Here is a 22853-nt window from a genome sequence, read left to right as displayed (position 1 = left end):
GTCTAGAGCCAGAGGTGTGACTGGGTGGTTAGGAACACTTCCTGCTTTTCCAGGGTCCAAAAATTCAGTTCCTAGCTCTCACATATGTTGGCTCACATCTGCCTGGATATCAGCTTCAGGACAACTGACATTCTCTTGTGGCCTTGGTGGGCACTGCATAGACATGGTATATATGCATGTGTGCATATATACCACACACACACACACACACACACACACACACACTATGCAAAATAAATATAAGAGCAACGATTTTTGTTTTAAGTCTATATTATTTTTAACTGAAAGTGGTACTTACAAAAAGAAAATTGAATTTGTAGCTGGTGGCATGTTTTGGAAAGATGTGCATAAAGCCCGGAGACAGGATTATGCAGTACTTTTAGTTTCACCGTTGTGTAGGTCTATCATGTCTGAACTATTTATAATCACAATAAAATTAATAAAAGTACATAAAACTTCCCATTATGAAAGGAGAAATGCCCTGGAAAACAATTTCAAACGTTTGGTTAGGTGGATTAAAATTGGATACCCTGAGCAGAAACACAGCCATACTTCTGAATCCTAACTCAAACCTGTGTGCACCATATTGGATGTTGTTGGCCAGTTACAGTAGGGAATTAGGTTAGAAGGAGACCAGTAGCTCAGACAAGGGTCAAATATCTTGCCAACCACATGGAAGAGCTCTGTGGAGTGCCTATCCATTCTACAGTCCCTTAACAACCCAGAGGTGCTGGGCTGAAGCTTGGCATCTCTTGGTTTCTTTCTTAGCACTGTTTCTTCTTAGTATTGAGTGTGAGATGAAATTGCAGGAATTCAGGAGAAAGAGGGGAATGGAAGACAGGAACTGGATGATTGCAGCAAAGGCCACAAGTTGGGGAGCAATACCGTCAGACCCATACACTTGCTGCTATTTTTATCTGTGGGGGGCAAAGAAAGTCACAGGACACGAGCCCAAACGCCTGTCCTCCTGCTCCATATACAAATATTTCAGTCAAAATATGTAACCCTGAGGAGGGAAATGAGCCAAATAAATACACACACCTAGCTGAGTCCTTCACAAAGGGGCCCTCAGGGTGTCTCAACAACTCATGATCAGAGGTTCTGGCTCTGGCACTGAAACGGTTCATGAAAAACAGTTAAATATGTTTTCTTAAGAAGCAAGTCAACGTGTCAGAAAAATATGATTGTCCTAATCCAGTTTAACTTTTAACCTCAATAAATAAGCAATAGAAGTTGCAACCTGAACCTTTCTTAGCAGCAAATGTTTCTCTTCCTTCTTGCTCCCAATGAGTCCTTCCTTTTCATCCTGGGGATAAAGGAATATTATAATTCATCAAAATGTTCTCCCCGCAGGAATCTGGACACCTCCAAAAGGGAGCTAGAAAAAGAAATCATAGACCCTATTTTCAAAAATATTTTTTCTTTGACAAAGCAAGGAATGATCCGAGCTCAATCTGGGATGAGAGCTAAGGATTTGTACAGACCACTTTGCCAGACCGTCTGTCCCCAGGACCAGTAGGGTGGGTGAAATTAGGGGCCTGGGACACTTTGCTATGCAGTCCTGATCAGTTCTCTTCACTGCTCTAGGAAACTACAAGAAATGGTTGTACTAGCTAGCTGGGGAGACAAACACTCCAAATCCCAGCAGTTAGGAGGTGGAGGCCGGAGGATCAGGAGTTCAGGATGACCTGCAGCTATAGAATGAGTTCAAGCCCAACCTGCATGAGATCCTACCTCAGTTATTTTATTTGTAACTTTTTGATTTAGAGCTGGAGAGATGGCTTACCCAGTACAGGTTTAGGCTCACAACCAAAAGAATATAAAGATCTGTTCATTGTGATATATAATTAAACAAAAGTATGAGAGAAAAAAATTATAAATCAATGTGTTTAAAATGAGTAAAATAGAAACATAGTAATAAAATTAACGCATCAAGATAAAAAACTAGACTGTGACCCGGGGAAAGGTTCACTGATTTCATTTTTTATGATCTATACACTTTTAACCTCAATACATATCTTTGTTAGTATAATCTCATAAGATGCATGTTCTTGCAGTTTAAGGGTGTCATTTGGCAAATCTTCATTCATTTTAATGTAAATCAATTTACTATTTTTCCCTATGAATTAACATCTATTTATCCTGCTTTAGAAATCCTTGCTAACATAGGGACATGAAATTCTCCCCACAGTTCATTTATATTTCCATCTCTTTGTATCAGTCCATCCCTGTGTGTCCCCTGGGACACTGATACCCTCTATCTTTCTAGAAGGTTCTCCGCATCTCATCTTGTTTCTTTGACAAGTTTCCTTTTTTCCTGGGCCTTTCCTTCGAATTTCTTCTACCGTCCCTCACAGAAACAGAAACACTCTATGCTTCCTTCCATCCTGCCTAGTTTCCCAAGCAAGGGCAGACCCAAGATGCCTGGAATAGGTTAGAAGGTGAGACATACGTCATTTGGAAAGCCTTTAAAAAAAAAAATAAAACAAAATAAAAACAAAATTCACCGGCAGTAAATATGACAAATTTAGAGAGGGCCCCTAATCCCTGCTTGGAGCCAGAACAAGTGATGGTTTTGGCCATCGGGTCATGGTGTCGTCTGCAGCCTGAGAAGATTGCTTCCTCCTCTTACGTCTCTCTGCTCAGGATCCTGGAGTTCTGATGCAGTGCCATTTTGAACTCATTGCTTTTACTTCATCCACCTAAAGTAACCACCCCTTTACCACACATGCACAATTTTCAGTTTTTCCCTTTCATCTTTTCTCCGTGTCTTTTACCTATCTTAAGTCAGTAGCCTTTCTGACTTGAGCCTTTGGGGTCACTTAGAGCCACTTCACATATTCCTGTCATTTAATGTCCAGGAGGAAGGTGAGTCCACTGCTGCTGTCTCCTTTTTTTGTTTTAAATCGGCCCTTTGAGCCCGTCCCCCTCTATCTACCCCTTTGATTTCTGGCTTGCTTGGCCACAGTATCTCTCACGTGGTCTTCCAGAGTGATTCTCCTTCCTTCCCAGGTTGGTTAGTTAGTAGCTGTAATCAAACTGCCCAAGAAAATGACTCCAAGTAAAGCAAGATTTATTTTGGGTCTGTGGTTTCAGGGGTTCAGACTATGGCTGCTTGGTCCCCATGTGCTTAGGCAGAACATGGCAGTGGGTCTATAGAGTGTAGAAATCTGTTTGCCTCGAGGTAGACATGAAGTAGGACACAAGAATATAGGAAGGAGCCAAGGCAGGATATATTCCCCCAACAACATGTCCCCCAGTGACTGCTTCCTCCAATGAGGACCCACCTCCTAATTTTCACCCCATCTAGTAATGCTAGCATATTGTGAATCCTTCCTAAGGTTACTTTACTTATCAGGTCAGAGCCCCCGTGATCTAATTATTCTTGAGATTTGCCACTCAGGCACATCCAGAGGTGTGCTTTCCTATGTTTGGTGGGTTTCAGTATAATCAAGTTGATCATCACGATTAACCATAAGATTTACTTACCCCAATTCTGTTCTCCACCCACTTCAAGTATATAAGAAACAGGTCTCCATCGGTCCATAATGAGCATGGTGTGCCCAAAAGCAGTCCTTGCTTTATCTTCATCACTTATCCTTCTAGCAGTGCTTTATGCTGCCTTTACATGGAAAAAGAACAAAAGCTTTGAGGGTTTTGTTCATTTTGGCCTCTATGACACTGCACTCTTCCGATTCCTTCCCACTCCCAGGATGTGTGCTCTCTTCCACTGTATGGGTGACTCCTCTCCTCTGTTCAGTTCTAAATAAGGGAGCAATCCAGACTTGGTGCTACAGGTGAGCAGCCCACCTTTTTCACTCACTACTGAGCTGATCGCTCTGTGGAGGTGGTACTTGCAGTCACATTGTACCAGAATGTGAGTTTCCACCCCTTCCCAAGTCTCTGGATGTCTAGGGTTGGTGTTAGTATCCTCCCTAGGCAGCAGTAACAGTACTATATGCCAGGTTGTTAAAATGACAGAAATCCATTGTAGATAGGCTCTAAGGGCCGCTGGTCTGCAATGGAAGTGGTGACAGGAGTGTTTCTTTCCCCTCTTGTAGCTCTAGTGGCTTTGGGTTTCTTATGATTTATAGATGTCATACGCACCTTGTATCCACACCACTCCCACCCTTTTCCCTCCATTGTTTCCCTGCTAGGGTACACTATATCCATTCTTCCTGTTTTTTTTTTTTATGATCTTGCCCCTGTTGTAATTTACTGACAATAGTTTCACACACACACACACACACACACACACAGAAATCCTCTCGTTCACACACTTGGGAATCCCATTAAAAACACAAAATCAGAACCACGGACCTGTAGGAAAAGATGGGGGAGGGGAAGTAGAAATAAAAAGTAAAAAGATAAAAATAAAAGATAATAAAATAAATAAAAGGAGGAAGAATAAGAAAAGGCCCAGACATGCCATGGGACAAGGAAAAGGAAAGTCCATTTCCATGTTCTGTTGGCCATCTACTGCTGAGCATTGGGTCTACGTAAGAGTAGGGTGTTTCCTCAGTGAGACTCCTTTGGAGAAAACTAAATTTCTATCTTCAAGTAGTTATCAATTACATATTGCTACTGGCTTAAGGGTGCAGGCATGTACCCGCCTCTCCTTTCAGTTCGGTCTCCATCTGGTGCAGACTCACTTAGCCCCCACCTGTGCTGCCTCTGTCTCTGTGGATTCCTATGCGCCTTGGGCCTGCTGTGCTTAAAGGGCCTTGTTTCTTTAGTGTCCTCCATACCCTCTGGGACTAAGGCTCTATCTGCATCCTCTTCAGAAGAATTTCCTGAGCCCTGAGAGGAGGGATTTGATAGAGACATTCCATTTAAGAGCTGAGCCTTCCAAGGTCTCTCACTGTGGATATTGCCTGGCTGTGGGCCTCTGTATTTTTGCCATCTGATGTACCAGGAAGCTTCTCTGATGATGGCTGAACAAGTCACTGATCTATGATAATAGCAGAATGTCATCAAGAGTCATCTTATTGCTTTATTTTGGGAGATGATGTTTTGTATTGTTATTTTTAACAATAGTATTTGGATACCCTCTGTCCTTTAGCTAACTATACTTAGTTTCTTGGTCACCCAAACAGTGTTGGATATGGCTTCCATCTCAGGGAGTGGGTTTTAAGTCAAGTGTAAGGTATTGGTTTACTACTAAACCAATAGTGGTTTGTACCACGTCTGCACTAGCGTATATATCAGGCAGGTCACCATTGTAGATATAGATATAAAGATTTGTAGCTGGGTTGGTGTATGTTTCTCCTTTGGTAGCTATCAGAGTAGCTTCCTGTACCAAAGATGCTAACATGTAGGAATGAAGGCCCTAATTGCTAAAGACAATACCTCGATGTTCAATGAGTTGTGTAGGTATTGTCTTTAGCAATAGGGCGTAGCCATCAGTTTGTCAGAACTACCTGTAGTCTTGGCAACAGCCCGGGTTGTTTGGAGATACCCATGGGAGCCCTTTGGCCCACAACTCAATTAGATGTAACCCATTACTGGTACTGAAAGTTTCATTTAGTGACAAGAGATGTCCAGCTGGGGCACTTTTTCACCCATTACTTAGCAATTTCATTTAGATCCTCTTGATATGTGTATATTTTTCAGGAAGCATTTACAATGTTAGGTTTCCATAGTAACCCTCAAACAACCCTTAGTTTTAGCCAGGCCTCCATGTACACATTTTAGCCAGGCCTCTGTGTACACATGACTCCATGTATTCTGTTCTTAACCACCTCCCTTCCTTCTCCCTCCCTTGCTTGATATAGCTCTTCTCCCACTTTGAGGCGAAATAAACGCTTCCCCCCTACTTTTCATAAGATGTTTTTTCATAACAACAGAAAAAATAACTAATACAGCAATGGAGAGAATTATCAAAGACTGTTGGTTTGCCAAGGATGTCAGCCTTAGAGCAAGTTCAGAGATTCACTAAAAGGTTTTCAGTGGGAAGCTAAAAGCATGGTGAGTTAGGTGACATGAATTGGTTAGAGGTGAAGACCCGGAAAGGGTAGCACTAGGAGATCAATGGCTAATTAGAACTGTCAGTGAGTGGAAGCAAGGAGGTGGGGCAGAATAGGAGAACACTCATAGATTTAGAGTAATTTAGTCTGCCCAGTGAGCTTCTCTGGCCAGATAGCTTCTGGGAGCCAGAGGCTAAGAAAATTCCCTTTTGTTTTGCAACCCTCTTTTCACACTGTTTCTGTCTCTCCACCCTACCCTCACCTCCCTGTCTTTATTTCCATTTTTTTTCCAACACTATTGACTTCACCGTGCTCCCTGCTCTCACCCATTGTATCAGCAGATGATAGTGACTCTGTGGTTCTCCAAAGCTAGGCCCTACCCATCAGGATCCCTTAAACCTCTCTTAGAAATGTGCTCAGTTAGTAGGATGCACTCCAGCTTAGCCAGAAGGGAATTCTGGAAGTATGCATAAAAGTCTCTCTGTTGTGAAGTTCACAGAAGAGTTTGATGTACCTTAAGCCTTTATGGCCACTGCCATAAACCTCATCTGTGTGCTGAGCTTGCTTCCCAGTGAGCTCTCTGGACAGTTCCATGTCTGATGTTCCCCTGAGCCAGAGCTTGGTACTTGCTCGGCATGTTTATCATCTGCTGTCTTCCAAGGCTCCCGACTCAGCTTTCCCAGAAGATCTTTCCTCATCACTTTTCTTCATTTTCCACTGAAGCTTGTTTGAAATCTCTTCTTTACTCTAATTGGTCTTGTGAGGTACCCTGGATTTGTCTATGACTCTTTTATAATAAAACTAGTTGAGAAATAACTCTCATTGTGTGTCGGCTGCTTGATTTATTACTGTCATTTGTTGTTCACCTTCTGTGACTTTATCTGTTTAAGATCTTTGCATTTTTGTGTTAATATTGGAGCTCCTATATCAATATATCAACTGGATGTAGATATGCTATTGATCAAAGTATTTGCTTGTTATTTTGAGTGCTAGCAGAATTTTGAAAGTACCATAATCTAGCAAACTGCTAATAAAGGTGTGTCTTTATCTAAAATATCCTCTTGTATAGAAGTTGGGAAATTAATATTCCCGAAGAGTTAAAATTCATTATGTATTGTGTCTTCTAATGCTTTTTCGTGACTTAAGATACATTCAAACACTTTTCTTGACTCCTTTTGATTTGTGATATAACATACCATAAGGCTAAATATACTTCAAAATACCTACTAGCTAATAGTTTGTGCTAATGTTTATGAAAGCTTTGCGAGAGAGGGTGGGGGCAGTAGAATATAAAGGCTAAGATGTGACTCTGGGAACTGACAGCCTGGATTTAGATATAGGCTGAAGCATTAACTGGAAATGTTGGCTTGGGAAAATTAATTTACCCTTCAGCCCCTTCAGCCTAGCACTGTCTCTCAGCAGTCACAGAGAAGATGAAGTAAGCAATTTCAGAGTCTCACATATAGAAAGCAACCTATAACAACTAGATTTGTAGCATTTCAAAATTCATGAGGTTCTATTTCTGTCTTTTTTGTTTTTTGTTTTCTTTTTTTTTTTTTACCAACAAGATGTATAGCTATTTTGTTTGATTTGTTATTTTCTGGGTCTAGGCTCTTTCAGTGTGGTCTAGGCTCTTTCAATGTGGTCTTTTCTCCACAACTTTTGGTCAGCAATCAAATATGAAATACTTGTGTTACTTGACTGGCTTGGTGAAGCAGCAAGCACACTAGTAGACTAAAAGAAGCAGCTTGTGAGAGGAAACGAGAGAATTTGGAATACTATGTTATGAGCAGGTGGGCTTTGGCAGGTGAGGAGGATGTAAGAACTGTAATAAAGAAAGTCTGGCTCTTTTTTATGACGCCTCCCAGGCGCTCGGCTGTGTCAAGATGAAGCTGAACATCTCCTTCCCCGCCACCGGCTGTCAGAAGCTCATTGAGGTGGATGACGAGCGTAAGCTCCGCACCTTCTATGAGAAGCACATGGCCACGGAAGTAGCTGCTGATGCTCTTGGTGAAGAGTGGAAGGGTTATGTGGTCCGGATCAGCGGTGGGAATGACAAGCAAGGTTTTCCCATGAAGCAAGGTGTTCTGACCCATGGCAGAGTGCGCCTGCTGCTGAGTAAGGGGCATTCCTGTTACAGACCAAGGAGAACTGGAGAGAGGAAACGCAAGTCTGTTCGCGGATGCATTGTGGACGCTAATCTCAGTGTTCTCAACTTGGTTATTGTAAAGAAAGGAGAGAAGGATATTCCTGGACTGACAGACACTACTGGGCTTCGTCGGTTGGGACCTAAAAGAGCTAGTAGAATCCGAAAGCTTTTTAATCTCTCCAAAGAAGATGATGTCCGCCAGTATGTTGTCAGGAAGCCCTTAAACAAAGAAGGTAAGAAGTCCAGGACCAAAGCACCCAAGATTCGGCGTCTTGTTACTCCACGTGTCCTGCAACGACGTATTGTTCTGAAGAAGCAACGCACTAAGAAGAACAAGGAGGAGGCTGTTTAGAATACGCTAAACTTTTGGCCAAGAAAATGAAGGAAGCCAAAGAAAAGCGCCAGGAACAGATTGCCAAGAGACGTAGGCTATCCTCGCTGAGAGCTTCTACTTCTAAGTCTGAGTCCAGTCAAAAATGAGTCTTTAAGAGAAACAAATAAATAATGACCTCGAATCTTTAAAAAGAGAAAGAAAGAAAGAAAGAAAGAAAGAAAGAAAGAAAGAAAGAAAGAAAGAAAGAAAGAAAGAAAGGAAGAAAGGAAGAAAGGAAGAAAGGAAGGAAGGAAGGAAGAAAGAAAGTCTGTGTAGGGAACAGGGATCAAAGGCTCCAGTAGGGGCAGAGGGGGTGGTGGTGAAAGAAACCACATTGCCTTACAGGGTTAGTAGCACAATGAACATACAAGAAGAAGCCAAAAGGCAAGATGTAAAGGAAAGAAGAGAAAGAAGAGAGAGAAAGACATAGTTCCACCCACAACGCTCCTGCCAACCCTGCAATCAGAATGGATCCAGCTAAATCCCTCAGCTTGTCTTTGCACCACATCGCCAGAGCTGAGAAAGACAAGTGAGGCATGCATCCCCCCATTCCGTCCTAAGCTCTGTTCTATTTTGCTGAAGTTCTTAAATGCAAAGAGACTGAGCTTTCTAATTGGCAAGGTGTGTAAGATATTATGTCTTCCTCTAAAACTTTATCACTGCTTCTCATTGGTTGGTACCACGCAACAATTTTCAATTTATACTTGCATGAATTTTTAAAATCATCTGTATTCATTTTCAAGCACAGCTTCAGCCCTTTGACCATTATTTCAGAAGGCTCAACCATTTTGGCTTTGCTCCACATTTGAAATTATGATTTGTGTTTCCCAATAGATTTCCACTCAAATTACATCTCAACTCCTAACCTTTGTTTTACATTGCCTGAGAGCACAGAAAGTTACCTTTGGAGAGGGGAGATGCATATTGCATTGGAAAACTATGCTGTGCCTGGTCTTTGAGTTTGCCTTAAGGCCGATTTATGCCACTTAAAGTAATCCAGTATGCTCTTTGGTAATTGAAATCCTTCCATTACCTTCTCTCCAGCCCATTTAAATATTTGTCTCTCAGATGCAATTACGTCAGGAGGTGAGCCAAATGGTTTGGGAAAGTCATGGGTACTTCCACAACAAGACTATTGGCTCCCAACCAAAAAGTTGGCTCTTGATCAGAATTCTCAGCCCAAGTCTCTTCTCTTCACGGCTCCTGTTTGCGGACTGTGATCTACCTTTCTCAGGATTCTAAGACAATGCTCAGGAAAAGTTACCCGATGCTCTTGGTGGCAACCACAAAGAAAAGATCCCCTCATTTTCTTCATTGCTTGATGTCTATAAAAATAACTCCTCTTTTGCTTATTTTCCTTCAACCCTTTTACATCATGAATACAATTTCAAATATTTGTATTTATTCTAAACCTCATAAGTACAATTTTAAGGAGGACCCTGCCCCATAAACTCAATTAACAGCACTGGGAAATGCCCATGCTAAAGCACCAACAGTACCTATTGACTGTGCTTAGATGTTTATTACACATATAGAATGCTGCTGGATCACAGCGTGCAGAATAAATAATTCAGTGGAATGCATAGAGAAAACTAATGATTCTGTATTCTAATAACTGTTTTACGGGGAGTTTTTTCATTAAGCTCTCAAAACTACCTCATACATCCACATTTGGATGATGTAATGAAGCTATATTTAACTGTAGAACTCTCCTTACATGCCAGATTTCAAATCTGCTTCTAAGTAAATGTCCTTTTGCGGACTCATTATGACTATTCCTGTCTTCTTTCAAAACAAACCCATTACTGATGCTCATTTCCTTTCTTCTCCTGGCTTCTGGCTGTCAGATTTACACCTCTTCCAACCAATGCTGTCTTGGCCAATTGTGCCAATATCACAGCCAAGAACAGGGCTCTGAAGCCCTACAGACATGGCCAGAGAATACCAGCAAATGTTTTCTTCTGGGGTCTTCTCAAGAAACAATCCCAAAACATGATGCAGGTGAGATTATAATGAGATAGTATAATGAGTAAGTTATGAGTAATCACTAATTGACTCTATGATTAACAGCAGACCCTCTTTTTTAAAATTTAGAAGGTTCATACAACTAATGTATGTCCATACATTCAGACATGTATATCCCAATATGAAGATACATGTGAAATACTGATGTAGTAGTCATTGCAACTTCCATGGGCCAGGAAAACCAAGTTATTATTCCTACTGACAATTAGTTAACTTCTATAGTTACAAATCTCCTCAAAGGATGTGCATTTATTGAACTCCAAATTGTACTTTCAAGCAGACACTACCAAAATACTCCAAACACCCTCAAGAACGAACATAAGCACCAGTCAATAACTGAACAACTGCATGGTATAGTTGAGGGCCACGTGATGCACTGCATCTGATTGTCTGATGTTTTACTTTCTTAGCCTTTCCTGGGACCTTGGGTGATGTCCTTTATGGTGCTGACATCTAAGGTAAAATTGTCCTGTGGAAGTTTGTAATACACTAATTTATTCTGTGGGTGGGTACACACATGCTATTGTGGCTGTGGAAGTTCAAGATCAGCCTAGGTTGTCTCCTTCCAACTTGGTTCTCTCTCTGACATATGACCACTCAGGTTTTCAGGATTGACCTTTTTGTGGCTTTTATTTTATTTTATTTTTTTACATTCCTGAGAACTCTGACATTTAAAAGCACAAAGTTAGCCTTTTCTCTTCAGTATAAAGCAGGTAAGGAAATATACTATTTCATTTAATAATAGTTCTCTCTGATGAGTGCTTTCCTACAGTCTGAAAAAAGTATATGGAGAATGATAAAAAGAAATAAGTCTTATGTTTTGAGTTATGTGGTGCTCTGCATAGAATGATGGCCTCTCCTGACACCCCACTCTCCAAGCCTGGATGAGAGTCCCTCTGTCCCACTGTATCCACCCTCTCTATAACTCGCATATTAATTAGTGATCAACTCAGTGATCAAACTGTTTAAATGACAGATGTTCAAACAACCTCTATCATACCAAATAATAATTCCAACATATGAAAGTGATGATTACAGTAATTAGGATGTTATGTTAGTTGTATCATTGCTGTGGACAAATATCTGATGGCAACAACCTAAAGGAAATGGCACAAAGACCCGGAGCAAGTATGACCTTCAAAGGTATTCTTCCAACAAGGTACTTTCTTCAGCTAGGCCTCAACCTCTGGTGTTTTTATGATCTCCAAAAATATTGACACTGGCTACTCACTAAGCATGAGTATATAAGACATTTTATATTCAATCCATAAAAAAAATGCCTTTCAAAGAAGAGCCATCTGTATTTCCTTAAAGAATCATCTCATGCCATCACAAGAAGAGGTAAAGAGAAGAATATTCTGAGAGAGAGAGAGAGAGAGAGAGAGAGAGAGAGAGAGAGAGAGAGAGAGAGAGGAGTTTTAAATTTAGTAGCAACATTAATGAGCACAGACATTTCATTCCAAAATTCTAAATTCTAATATTTTGTGGGCTTGAACAAATGTCTCAGCACAAGATGGATTCCAAATACACATCTTTCCAAATCTGCATTCTTCTAATCAAGTTTTAAAGGTGTCTGAAAATAGAGATATCAAGTGCCCACACAAAAGGTCCACGAGTTATTGGTCCCCAGCAGGAGGATCAAATCACTGAAGGGTAATTAAATCGTGAAGCACTGACATAAACGGTGCTTAATCAACTCACTGATTCACAATTTGACAGCATTATTGGAAAGTGCTGGAAAAGTTCCGAGGTAGAGACGAGGAGGGAGCAGTAAGTCAGAAGTAAGTCTTTTTACACACACACACACACACACACACACACACACACACACACACTCACACACACACACACACACACACACACACACACACACACACACACCGAAGGAAGTTCATTCCAAAAGCAATTAAGTCACATTCTTGAAATTAAAAAAAAAAAAATTCCAGGACCACAAAAAGACAAACATAATTTGAATTCCCCATTTTAGAAGAATGCTTGTTCTTTGAAGTATGGACTGATTTAAACCTCAGCTCCCAGAGTGATGAAGGGCTCTCCTGGTCTCTTTGGCAGCTTTAGGTAGAGAATGAAACCCTGGATTTGATCATTACACATGAGTATTATTTATGAAGAAAACCCACTTTTTTTTTTCTATTTCTTGTGTCTTCTCATTCCAAGGCCGATCTCTGACTCTGAGGTGGGAGTTTTGTAATCTCCCTCAACAGAAGTTGCTCCAGGGAAAATTTAGAAAGATCATTGGGGAAATTGACTTTTTTTCCCCAGAAAGTCAAAGAACAATAAGAACATGAAGTTAAAATATTCAGGTAGAAGCAGGAAACACATGGGACCAAGTGTCAAAGAAAATTCCTAATGTAGCTATGAAGGGTTGCCAAAAATCCTTGGGTACTACAGAAGCTACAGTTGAATTGGGACTCTGTCATTCAGGTCTCCTGAGCTATCAGGTATAAAACAATGTCTTTTCATGAGCTTCTCCTGGGCCCCTGTCATTCTCCAGCAGTAGAAATGACGCATTGCAAATATTCAGTCATCCATTTATTCTTCCATTAATGGAAGTCCTGTGCCAAACCCGGTGTTGTGTGCTTCAGATACAGACAAGATAGCCTCATCATTAATGAGTGTACATCCCAGATCAGAAACCAGAAATCAATAATTACAGTACAGAGAGGTGGTCCCAATAATAAAGATATGGAATGATTGAGGAAAGAAGATAATTAACTTGGGAGAAACGTTTTGAGGCAAATATTTAAGTCTGAGTTGGGGTGCATAGGTAATCTAGACAGACAGGATGAGGATTACAAATAGCAAAGATGAAGGCACAAGACTGTGATAGTATTCATTATGGCTGTATTGGTTCCAACTCCTCCTAAAATAGTGTCCCAAGTAGGACATTTCAAATTCCGGTCATAATAGCCAAGCCATGGAACACAAGTCTGTGGAAATGTGGCTTCAAAGGAGAATTTCCACTGGGATGAGCCCTCCACAACTCTGCATTTTGATTGGCTGTGGTTTTCGGTAATGGTCTCCATCTGCTGCAAAGAGAAGTTTTTTGTTTTGATGATGGGTGAAGACTACACTTATTTGTTGGTATGAGGACAAATGTCTATAGATCCTTCTCAAGGGTTGTGCTAGTTTAGTAAATTAATGACTGTAGAATCTCCTCCAAAAACCGTTATTTCACTAGCACTAAGAAGTTAGCTCTTTTCTAGACCTAAGAGTGTTTTCACTTTTGTTGGGCAGGTTGTTAGTCCAACTAGAGAACAGATTGGTTACCACCGAAGTAGGTGTCATTTTTAATGGTCCTGCTTGGTACTCGTTTTGCGTTACTTCTCTCACTATTAAGACAAAATACAGGAAAAAGGAAAGAAAGAAACAGTAAGGAAGGAACAGTTAATTTTGCTTGTGGTTTCAGAGGAAACAGCCCATACTGGTAAGGCAACAGGAACCCTAGCTACTGGACATGGAGTGGCTGGTCACATTGCAGTCAGGATGCAGACAGCAATGGATGCTGGTGTTCACTTAGCCTCCTCTTTATGCAAACTAGAACCGCAGCTGGGAAATGGTGTCGCCTCCATTTAGGGCTGTTCTTCTTACTTAACTTAATCTAGATAATCTCTCACAGATATGCCCAGAGATTTGTCCCCATGGAGATTTGGAATCCAGTCAAGTTAACACTCAATATAAACCATCAAAGTGTAATGTAATCAATGGTGGGCTCAAAAATAGTTTAGACGAAGCAATGACATGATTAGACATACTTTTCAAACTCTTTCCTTTTCTTCCATGTTGCATACACATATGCTCGTGTGTGTGTGTGTGTGTGTATACGCTCATGCATGTACATGTATGAATGCAGGTGTGAAAGTATATGAAGTCCAGAGTTCACCATACAGAGCTTTCCTAAGTCACTCTCCAAATTATTGTGCTAAGCTGGCTCCCCACTGGTTTCTAGAGACCTGCCTGTTTCAGTCTCCCTGGCACTAGAGCATTAGAGATTTGTACCCATGGGCATGACTTTCATGTAAGTGCTTCAGATCCAGCTTAGATCCCCTGGCTTATGCAGTGGACACTGGCTGAGCCAAATCCCAGCCCTTAGTTTTGCTCTGTGACTTTGAAGTTTTCTTAATACACTATAGCGGGTAATCACGTAAGAGTACATAATAATATGATTCCCTCAAATATATCACATTTTAAAATAATTTCAAATATTGATTTTTAATCCAGTAACTCAGATTTTCAGAACTTAAAACAATCAACAGATTGTACAATGAATTATCCCAGATTGAAGGCATCTATTGTAAATATCTGTACCAAAGGGGTAATCATTTCATTACCTCTTTCCAGCATAAATACCACTCTTTATTTTCCTGCATTAAAGAGAACTCTATTCAAAGATCTACACTTTATACATGAGGCCTAGTGCCCACTCCCCAGCACCTCAATACATAGATAAGTGCTGCAATTATAATACAAAAATAAGAAGTTGGAGAAAACATGTATAAGAATCTGATCCAGAAACAATAGGCCTGAAAAAAGCACAACACTTGGGGACTGGGGGACTATCCAAGTGATAGAGTCGATAAAATTTAGAGACAATTTGGAGAAAAGGTAGACCAAGAAAGATGTGGGTCAGAGTTGAAAGCACTTGCTGTTCTTTTAGAAGACCTGAGGTCAGTTCCTTATGCCCACATTGGGTGGTTCCCAAGGGCCACTCACTACAACCTGTACCTACAGCTCCAGGCAATCTGATGCCTTATTTTGGGCTTACCAGATATAAACACACACACACACACACATGCATACAAATAAAATAAAACTTTTTTAATGAGGCAACTGAAGGCAGAGGAATAAGCACTTCCTGCCTTTCCTTAGAGATTGGAGTAGCTTTTGCCAAGTGGAGGTGTTTCACACAAGTGCAAACATGTATGCACACACCATCATACACAGTTCTATGGTCAAAAGTCTAGGAAAAAAAATCCCAGTATGCATTACCATGTTAAGACTTAATAACCTCCCGGGACTGGAGATACGACTTAGCAGTCCAAAGCACGTACTACTCTTCTAGATCTGGTTCCTAGCACCCACAAGATGGCTAATGACTGTCTGCAACTCCAGTTACAGAGATCCCAACACCTTCTTGCCTCTGTAGCCACTGTAGGCCTATGATGCAGATGTGCATACACCCAAAATACCCAAAACACAAACTAAAAATAAATTTTAAGATCTTAAACATCACTGAAAGTTTTTTGTTGTTGTTTTCACTTGTTTGTTTATTTTGAAAACTATCCTGTTAAAATGCATACCAATAAATACTGCCCAGCACAGAATATCCACCCTGGTGGTCCATGCCTTAATGTCCCACAGAATGGAAAATTCATCTATGAAGGAAAACAAGCTCACAAAGAGGCTAGCTAACCCATTAATATCTAAATCATGTTCTGGGTATCTGGATATCATGACATGGCTACCTTGGTGACCTTAAATCTATCCCTAAGGCCTGTGTCTTCCCTTGCCTAGTCTGCCTCCCACCGATCAATGCATACCCACACACTGATAAATAGGTGACTATTTATGGAAATGTCAAAGAAGATTGGAAAAGCAAGCTGAAGTGTCAGAGACACTTGAGGATCTTCAGAGTGGAAATGGCTATTGGAGGTGGCAGAGAAAACATGCGGACCATTGGCCAGAGGCTGAAACCAGCCCTTCAGACCCAACTACATCATGTGAAGATGATGAAAATTCTCATTTCAAACCTAACTTCCAGCCCCTGGAGGGTGTGGATCTGTCAAGTTGTGAGACAGAATATATTTAACTTAGCTGTGTGTTAGCTTGATTTACTGTTTGTAAACATCTAGACATATGGTATACGGGTCTCTGCTAATATTCTCGAACTAGTTCCACAGGGTTTATTGGTTAGTACATATGGACTCATGAGCAGCCAATGAAGAAGACTGAGGAAGTAACATTTACAGGAAGGAAGCGTGTTTTTAAACAAACTTGAGGAAAAGCCAATTGTTCTGTCAATAGCACACTCTCTTGTTAAAAACATCCTTGTGGCAATTGAATTTACAAAAGCTGTAACAGGGACATAGAAAATCAATCATAAACCTAAGCCCACACAATACTTGCTAGAGCGCTTTAGGATCAATTAACTCCCAAACAGTGTTCTCTTGCTCATACCCTGCTACCTGAAACTAAAGAATAATGAAGTGGTTTTGCTTTTGCAAAGTAAAAAAGAAACATTTCCCCTAAGACAAATGCATGTGCATGCAACCAAATAACAAAATTTGATTTTGCTACTTGAGTCTATAAATTATCTCCTGATATATATGTATATATATATTTTTTCAAAAATAAGCTGAGTTCTGGGTCACTTCCTGGATACAATATTTCTGGTTAAAAGCCCACTCTGTGGTGGGCAATAAAAAGCCACTGCTTAGCATTGTTCTGCATTATGGTTTAACCCCTAGTAAGCTACTATAACCATTGAGTTTAGTCCATATTTAGGAATACGGAAAATCATAAACACATTAATAAATAATCATTAGTACAATAAATCATTAATATAATAAAAATCAATAGTATGTTAATGGCTAGACCTGAAAAGCTTAAAAATATATTAAATAAAACTTAGCAGTTCTGATATTCAATCTTCATTTTTAACTTGGTTATGAACGTGCTTGCTCCCAGAAAGGTTTAACTGAAGGGAGAATACCCATGCTGAATGTGGATTGCATCTTTCTATGGCCTGCAGTCTCAGCCTGCCTAAAAAGGGAAAGAGAAAGCCCTTTGAGCACCAGAGTTTAAGTTTCTCTCTCCCGCTCTCTGCTCCTTGGCTGCAGATACAGTGGGCCATATTCTTCACATGCTCACAGACATGACTTCTGTGTCGTGATGGACTTCACTCCCTTCTAACACCATGACCTAAAACAATCCACCAGTTTTTCATTGTTCTGTCAAATACTTTGTTACAGCAGTTTCTATGAGTTCAACTGTGTCATTCCCAGATTTTTTTAGCCCTTTACATCCATGTCTTTTAGCTCTTACGTTAGTCCTTTACCCCCCCTGATTAAGGTTCATGAACATCTGTCCATAGGCATAAACATAAATACTTAGAAGGCAGGTTGACAGCATTTCAAATTAGCTAAACAATAATATTACAACTTTGGGTTCTTAAATAATGATAGGACGACCAATATTTGGGGCCCTCTTAGAAATAAATCTTGAGTTATAAAATGGCCATGAGCCCTAGGAAAGGCAACAGTAGAATTTTTTTTTATTAAAATTGTTTAGGTATCAAGTTGACTAGGGGTGGGCTATTGCTGGTTGATCTTCATTGTCAACTTGATTGGGTTTGGAAATACCTATGAGACGCATCTAGGAGTATCTGTGATGATGTTTTCAGGGACCTTTAACTGAGCAAGGAAGACTGACCGTGAATGTTGACAGAACCATCCAATTGAATGTGGTTCTGGACTAGGAGTTGGGGAAGGAGGGGAGGAGGAAGCCTGCAGATCATTCGCTTTTATCTCTTTTTGTATCCTAACTGTGAATGCAATCTGACTAGCCACTTCATGTCCCTACCTGGAAAGGTGGCCTATATCCCTTCTTAACCTGAGGGCTAAAATTAATTGATTGTCATTTAAATTGTTCTTACCAGGCCCTTTGACACACTTGCAGAAAATCATGCACTTGAATTAGAAAAGAGTTTTGTTATGAACTTAAGTTGGTATTGATTAAACACAAAATATTAGTGATAAATTCCAAAGTATGTTAAATAAGATAAGTTGAAAATGATGAAGTAGGTTTTAGATATTTTAGAAATTTATAAGTAACATTTCAGGAGAGAAAAATATTTATTTGGCCATGGCGCTACATGCCTGTAATCCCAGAGCTTGGAAGATAGAAAGAAGCAAGAGAATCACAAAGCCAAGGTTAGCCACAGATAATGAGTTTGCGGGCAGCCTGGGATATATACAGTGCTTTTTCTAGTTCTAACATGATCAGGAAATGAACACTACCACACATACTTGTCCCTGTGTCCTGAACACACATGTCTGTGAAGCCATCATAGGCTAGCCTATGATATCCTTTATTTTCCTAGATCCACTCAGAAATTCTGATTGTAGTTAGACTCAGAATTAAAATGATGTGTGTGAAGCAATGTCCCTTCTCCACTAGACATTGACAAATAGGACCAGCTGTGGCACTGGCCCATCCATCATTTGTCCTCCTCTTGGAACTCCAAGGGCAACAACAGGTACTAACTAATACCAACATAGTAGCTAGGACATTTAAAAATTCAGTAATCACTTGTAAGGATTTGCAGGTATAATTGGGTGTTATCTCTGTGGAAAACTGAAGCAGGGTATGCCTTCAATTTGTAGGCTGTCTGAGAACATGAAGATATTGGTATTTATTATCAATGAGGTCATATATGCATCAACTGGAGCATTTTGTAATACATATAAATATACAATTACATGTGTGCTACATAGCAATTTAGGGGACAAAGGGTTTATTTCAGCTCACAGTTTGTTGGTATATCTACCATAGTAGAGAAATTATGACAGCAGGAGATCAAAACATCTCGTCACATTGTATCCATGGTCTAGAATTGGAGCAATGAATACTTATGCCCATTGGAGTTCTCCTTTACTCAGTACAGAGTCTCAGCTCAGGGAATAAAGCCATCTAGCTCCCCTAGTTCCAGCAAATTGTCTCATCTTAATTAACCTAATCAAGATAATCCCTCATAGTCATTCCCAGAGGCTTGTTCCTTTGGTGACTCTATATCCTGTTGGATGGGATGAAATGATAGTAAAAATTACTGGCTGCTTATCTAAAATCCAACTATACCTGGTTGTATTGTCTTAATCACTGCTAAACTGCTGTGAGGAGAGGCACCACGACCAAGGCAACTCTTAGAACAGAAAGTAATTAGCTGGAAGCTAATTGACAGTCTTAGAGACTCTTCCATGATCATCATGGCAGAAAGGAGACAGGCATAGCATTGAAGCAGTAGCTGGGAATATTGCATCCTAATCTGCAGGGAGAGAGAGAGAGAGAGAGAGATAATTAAAGATTAGCATGGGGAATTAGACCACAGTGACTAAGTTACAAATTTCATTGCAAAGAAAAGATTTTGCAAACTTTCCACACTCACCTGGTTTGGGCCACTTCATTTGAGATTCTCTGCTTGAAGCTGGGCCTAGCATGGGCATTTGGAACATCAAGCCCACCATAGAACTCCAACAACAAGGTCACACATACTAGTCCTTCTTATAAAGTATTTGCGAAATCTCTATCAATCAAACAGAGATAAACTTCCCAGCCTCGCTGTAGTTACTGATTCCTACTCTCCCACTTCCCTAAGAGATCTATACTAAACAATGTTGCCGCCTATATCCAGCTTTTTGCTCATGGGTCAACTGAGGTTTCCTCTGAATGTACAGATTCAAGCAGGGAATCTGAAAGGAAGTGGCCCAAACCAGGCGAGTGTGGAAAGTTTGCCAAATCTTTGCTATGGAATTCATAACTTATCCACAGTGGTCTAATTCTCATGTGTATCTTTAATATCTTTAGTATCTTTAATGACCTATAGTATCTTTAATTTAATAGTATCTTTAATGACCTATGTAGGGTTTTCCTTAGATATGGACTCATTAGAATATGATCTGATGCTGGTCACTAATAAACATGAATTCACAGATAACGACATAATTCTTTTTTTTATTACGTATTTTCCTCAATTACATTTCCAATGCTATCCCAAAAGTCCCCCATACCCCCCGCACTTCCCTACCCACCCATTCCCATTCCCCTGGCCCTGGCATTCCCCTGTACTGGGGCATATAAAGTTTGCAAGTCCAATGGGCCTCTCTTTCCAGTGATGGCCGACTAGGCCATCTTTCGATACATATGCAGCTAGAGACAAGAGCTCCGGGGTACTGGTTAGTTCATCATGTTGTTCCCCCTATAGGGTTGCAAATCCCTTTAACTCCTTGGGTACTTTCTCTAGCTTCTCCATTGGGAGCCCTGTGATCCATCCAATAGCTGACTGTGAGCATCCACTTCTGTGTTTGCTAGGCCCCGGCATAGTCTCACAAGAGACAGCTATATCTGAATTTATGAAATTCCTAGCCAAATGGATGGACCTGGAGTGCATCATCTTGAGTGAGGTAACACAATCACAAAGGAACTCACACAATATGTATTCACTGATAAGTGGATATTAGCCCAAAACTTAGGATACCCAAGATATAAGATACAATTTGCTAAACACATGAAACTCAAGAAGAATGAAGACCAAAGTGTGGATACTTTGCCCCTTCTTAGAATTGGGAACAAAACACCCATGGAAGGAGTTACAGAGACAAAGTTTGGAGCTGTGATGAAAGGATGGACCATCTAGAGACTGCTATATCCAGGGATCCATCCCATAATCAGCTTCTAAACGCTGACACCATTGCATACACTAGCAAGATTTTGATGAAAGCACCCAGATATAACGACATAATTCTTTTTTTTTTTTTTTATGTTATGTTATGTTTTTTTTTTCTTTTTTTTTTTTTAATATTTTTATTACATATTTTCCTCAATTACATTTCCAATACTATCCCAAGAGTCCCCCATAGCGCCCCCCACTTCCCTACCCACCCATTCCCATTCTTTTGGCCCTGGCATTCCCCTATATTGGGGCATATAAAGTTTGCAAGTCCAATGGGCCTCTCTTTCCATTGATGGCCGACTAGGCCATCTTTCCATACATATGCAGCTAGAGACAAGAGCTCCGGGGTTCTGGTTAGTACATCATGTTGTTCCAACAATAGGGTTGCAGATCCCTTTAGCTCCTTGGGTACTTTCTCTAGCTTCTCCATTGGGAGCCCTGTGATACATCCAATAACTGACTGTGAACATCCACTCCTGTGTTTGCTAGGCCCCGGCATCGTCTCACAAGAGACAGCTATATTTGGGTCCTTTCAGCAAGATCTTGCTAGTGTATGCAATGGTGTCAGCGTTTAGAAGCTGATTATGGGACGGATCCCTGGATACCGCAGTCTCTAAATGGTCCATCCTTTCATCACAGCTACGAACTTTGTCTCTGTAACTCCTTCCCTGGGTGTTTTGTTCCCAGTTCTAAGAAGGTGCACAGTGTCCACACTTTGGTCTTCATTCTTCTTGAATTTCATGCGTTTATCAAATTGTATCTTATATCTTGGGTATCCAAAGTTTTAGGCTAATATCCACTTATCAATGAATACATATTGTGTGAGTTCTTTTGTGATTGTGTTACTTCACTCAAGATGATGCCCTCCAGGTCCATCCATTTGGCTAGGAATTTCATAAATTCATTCTTTTTAATAGCTGAGTAGTACTCCATTGTGTAAATGTACCATAATTTCTGTATCCATTCCTCTGTTGAGGGACATCTGGGTTCTTTCCAGCTTCTGGCTATTATAAATAGGGCTGCTATGAACATAGTGGAGCATGTGTCCTTTTTACCGGTTGGGACATCTTCTGGATATATGCCCAGGAGAGGTATTGCTGGATCCTCCGGTAGTACTATGTCCAATTTTCTGAGGAACCGCCAGACTGATTTCCAGAGTGGTTGTACAAGCTTGCAATCCCACCAACAATGGAGGAGTGTTCCTCTTTCTCCACATCCTCGCCAGCATCTGCTGTCACCTGAATTTTTGATCTTAGCCATTCTGACTGGTGTGAGGTGGAATCTCAGGGTTGTTTTGATTTGCATTTCCCTGATGATTAAGGATGTTGAACATTTTTTCAGGTGCTTCTCTGCCATTCGGTATTCCTCAGGTGAGAATTCTTTGTTCAGTTCTGAGCCCCATTTTTTAATGGGGTTATTTGACTTTCTGGAGTCCACCTTCTTGAGTTCTTTATATATATTGGATATTAGTCCCTTATCTGATTTAGGATAGGTGAAGATCCTTTCCCAATCTGTTGGTGGTTTTTTTGTCTTATTGATGGTGTCTTTAGCCTTGCAGAAGCTTTGTAGTTTCATGAGGTCCCACTTGTCAATTCTCGATCTTACAGCACAAGCCATTACTGTTCTATTCAGGAATTTTTCCCCTGTGCCCATATCTTCAAGGCTTTTCCCCACTTTCTCCTCTATAAGTTTCAGTGTCTCTGGTTTTATGTGAAGTTCCTTGATCCACTTAGACTTGACCTTAGTACAAGGAGATAGGAATGGATCGATTCGCATTCTTCTACATGTTAACAACCAGTTGTGCCAGCACCATTTGTTGAAAATGCTGTCTTTCTTCCACTGGATGTTTTTAGCTCCCTTGTCGAAGATCAAGTG

The 22853-nt window shown here is 40.5% G+C and overlaps 1 pseudogene; it reads left to right on the top strand.

The window, feature by feature from the left end:
- Positions 1 to 7817: 7817 nt before the first annotated feature.
- LOC110309713 (small ribosomal subunit protein eS6 pseudogene) lies at positions 7818 to 8600 on the top strand (annotated as a pseudogene).
- The last annotated feature ends 14253 nt before the right edge of the window (positions 8601 to 22853 follow it).

The sequence above is a fragment of the Mus caroli genome, unplaced genomic scaffold (genome assembly GCF_978045245.1).
Source record: "Mus caroli unplaced genomic scaffold, Mus_caroli_1 scaffold_12, whole genome shotgun sequence".
Taxonomy (NCBI): Eukaryota; Metazoa; Chordata; class Mammalia; order Rodentia; family Muridae; genus Mus; species Mus caroli.
The sequence above is the reverse complement of the archived record's forward strand: the minus strand, read 5'-3'. Positions and strand labels throughout refer to the sequence as shown.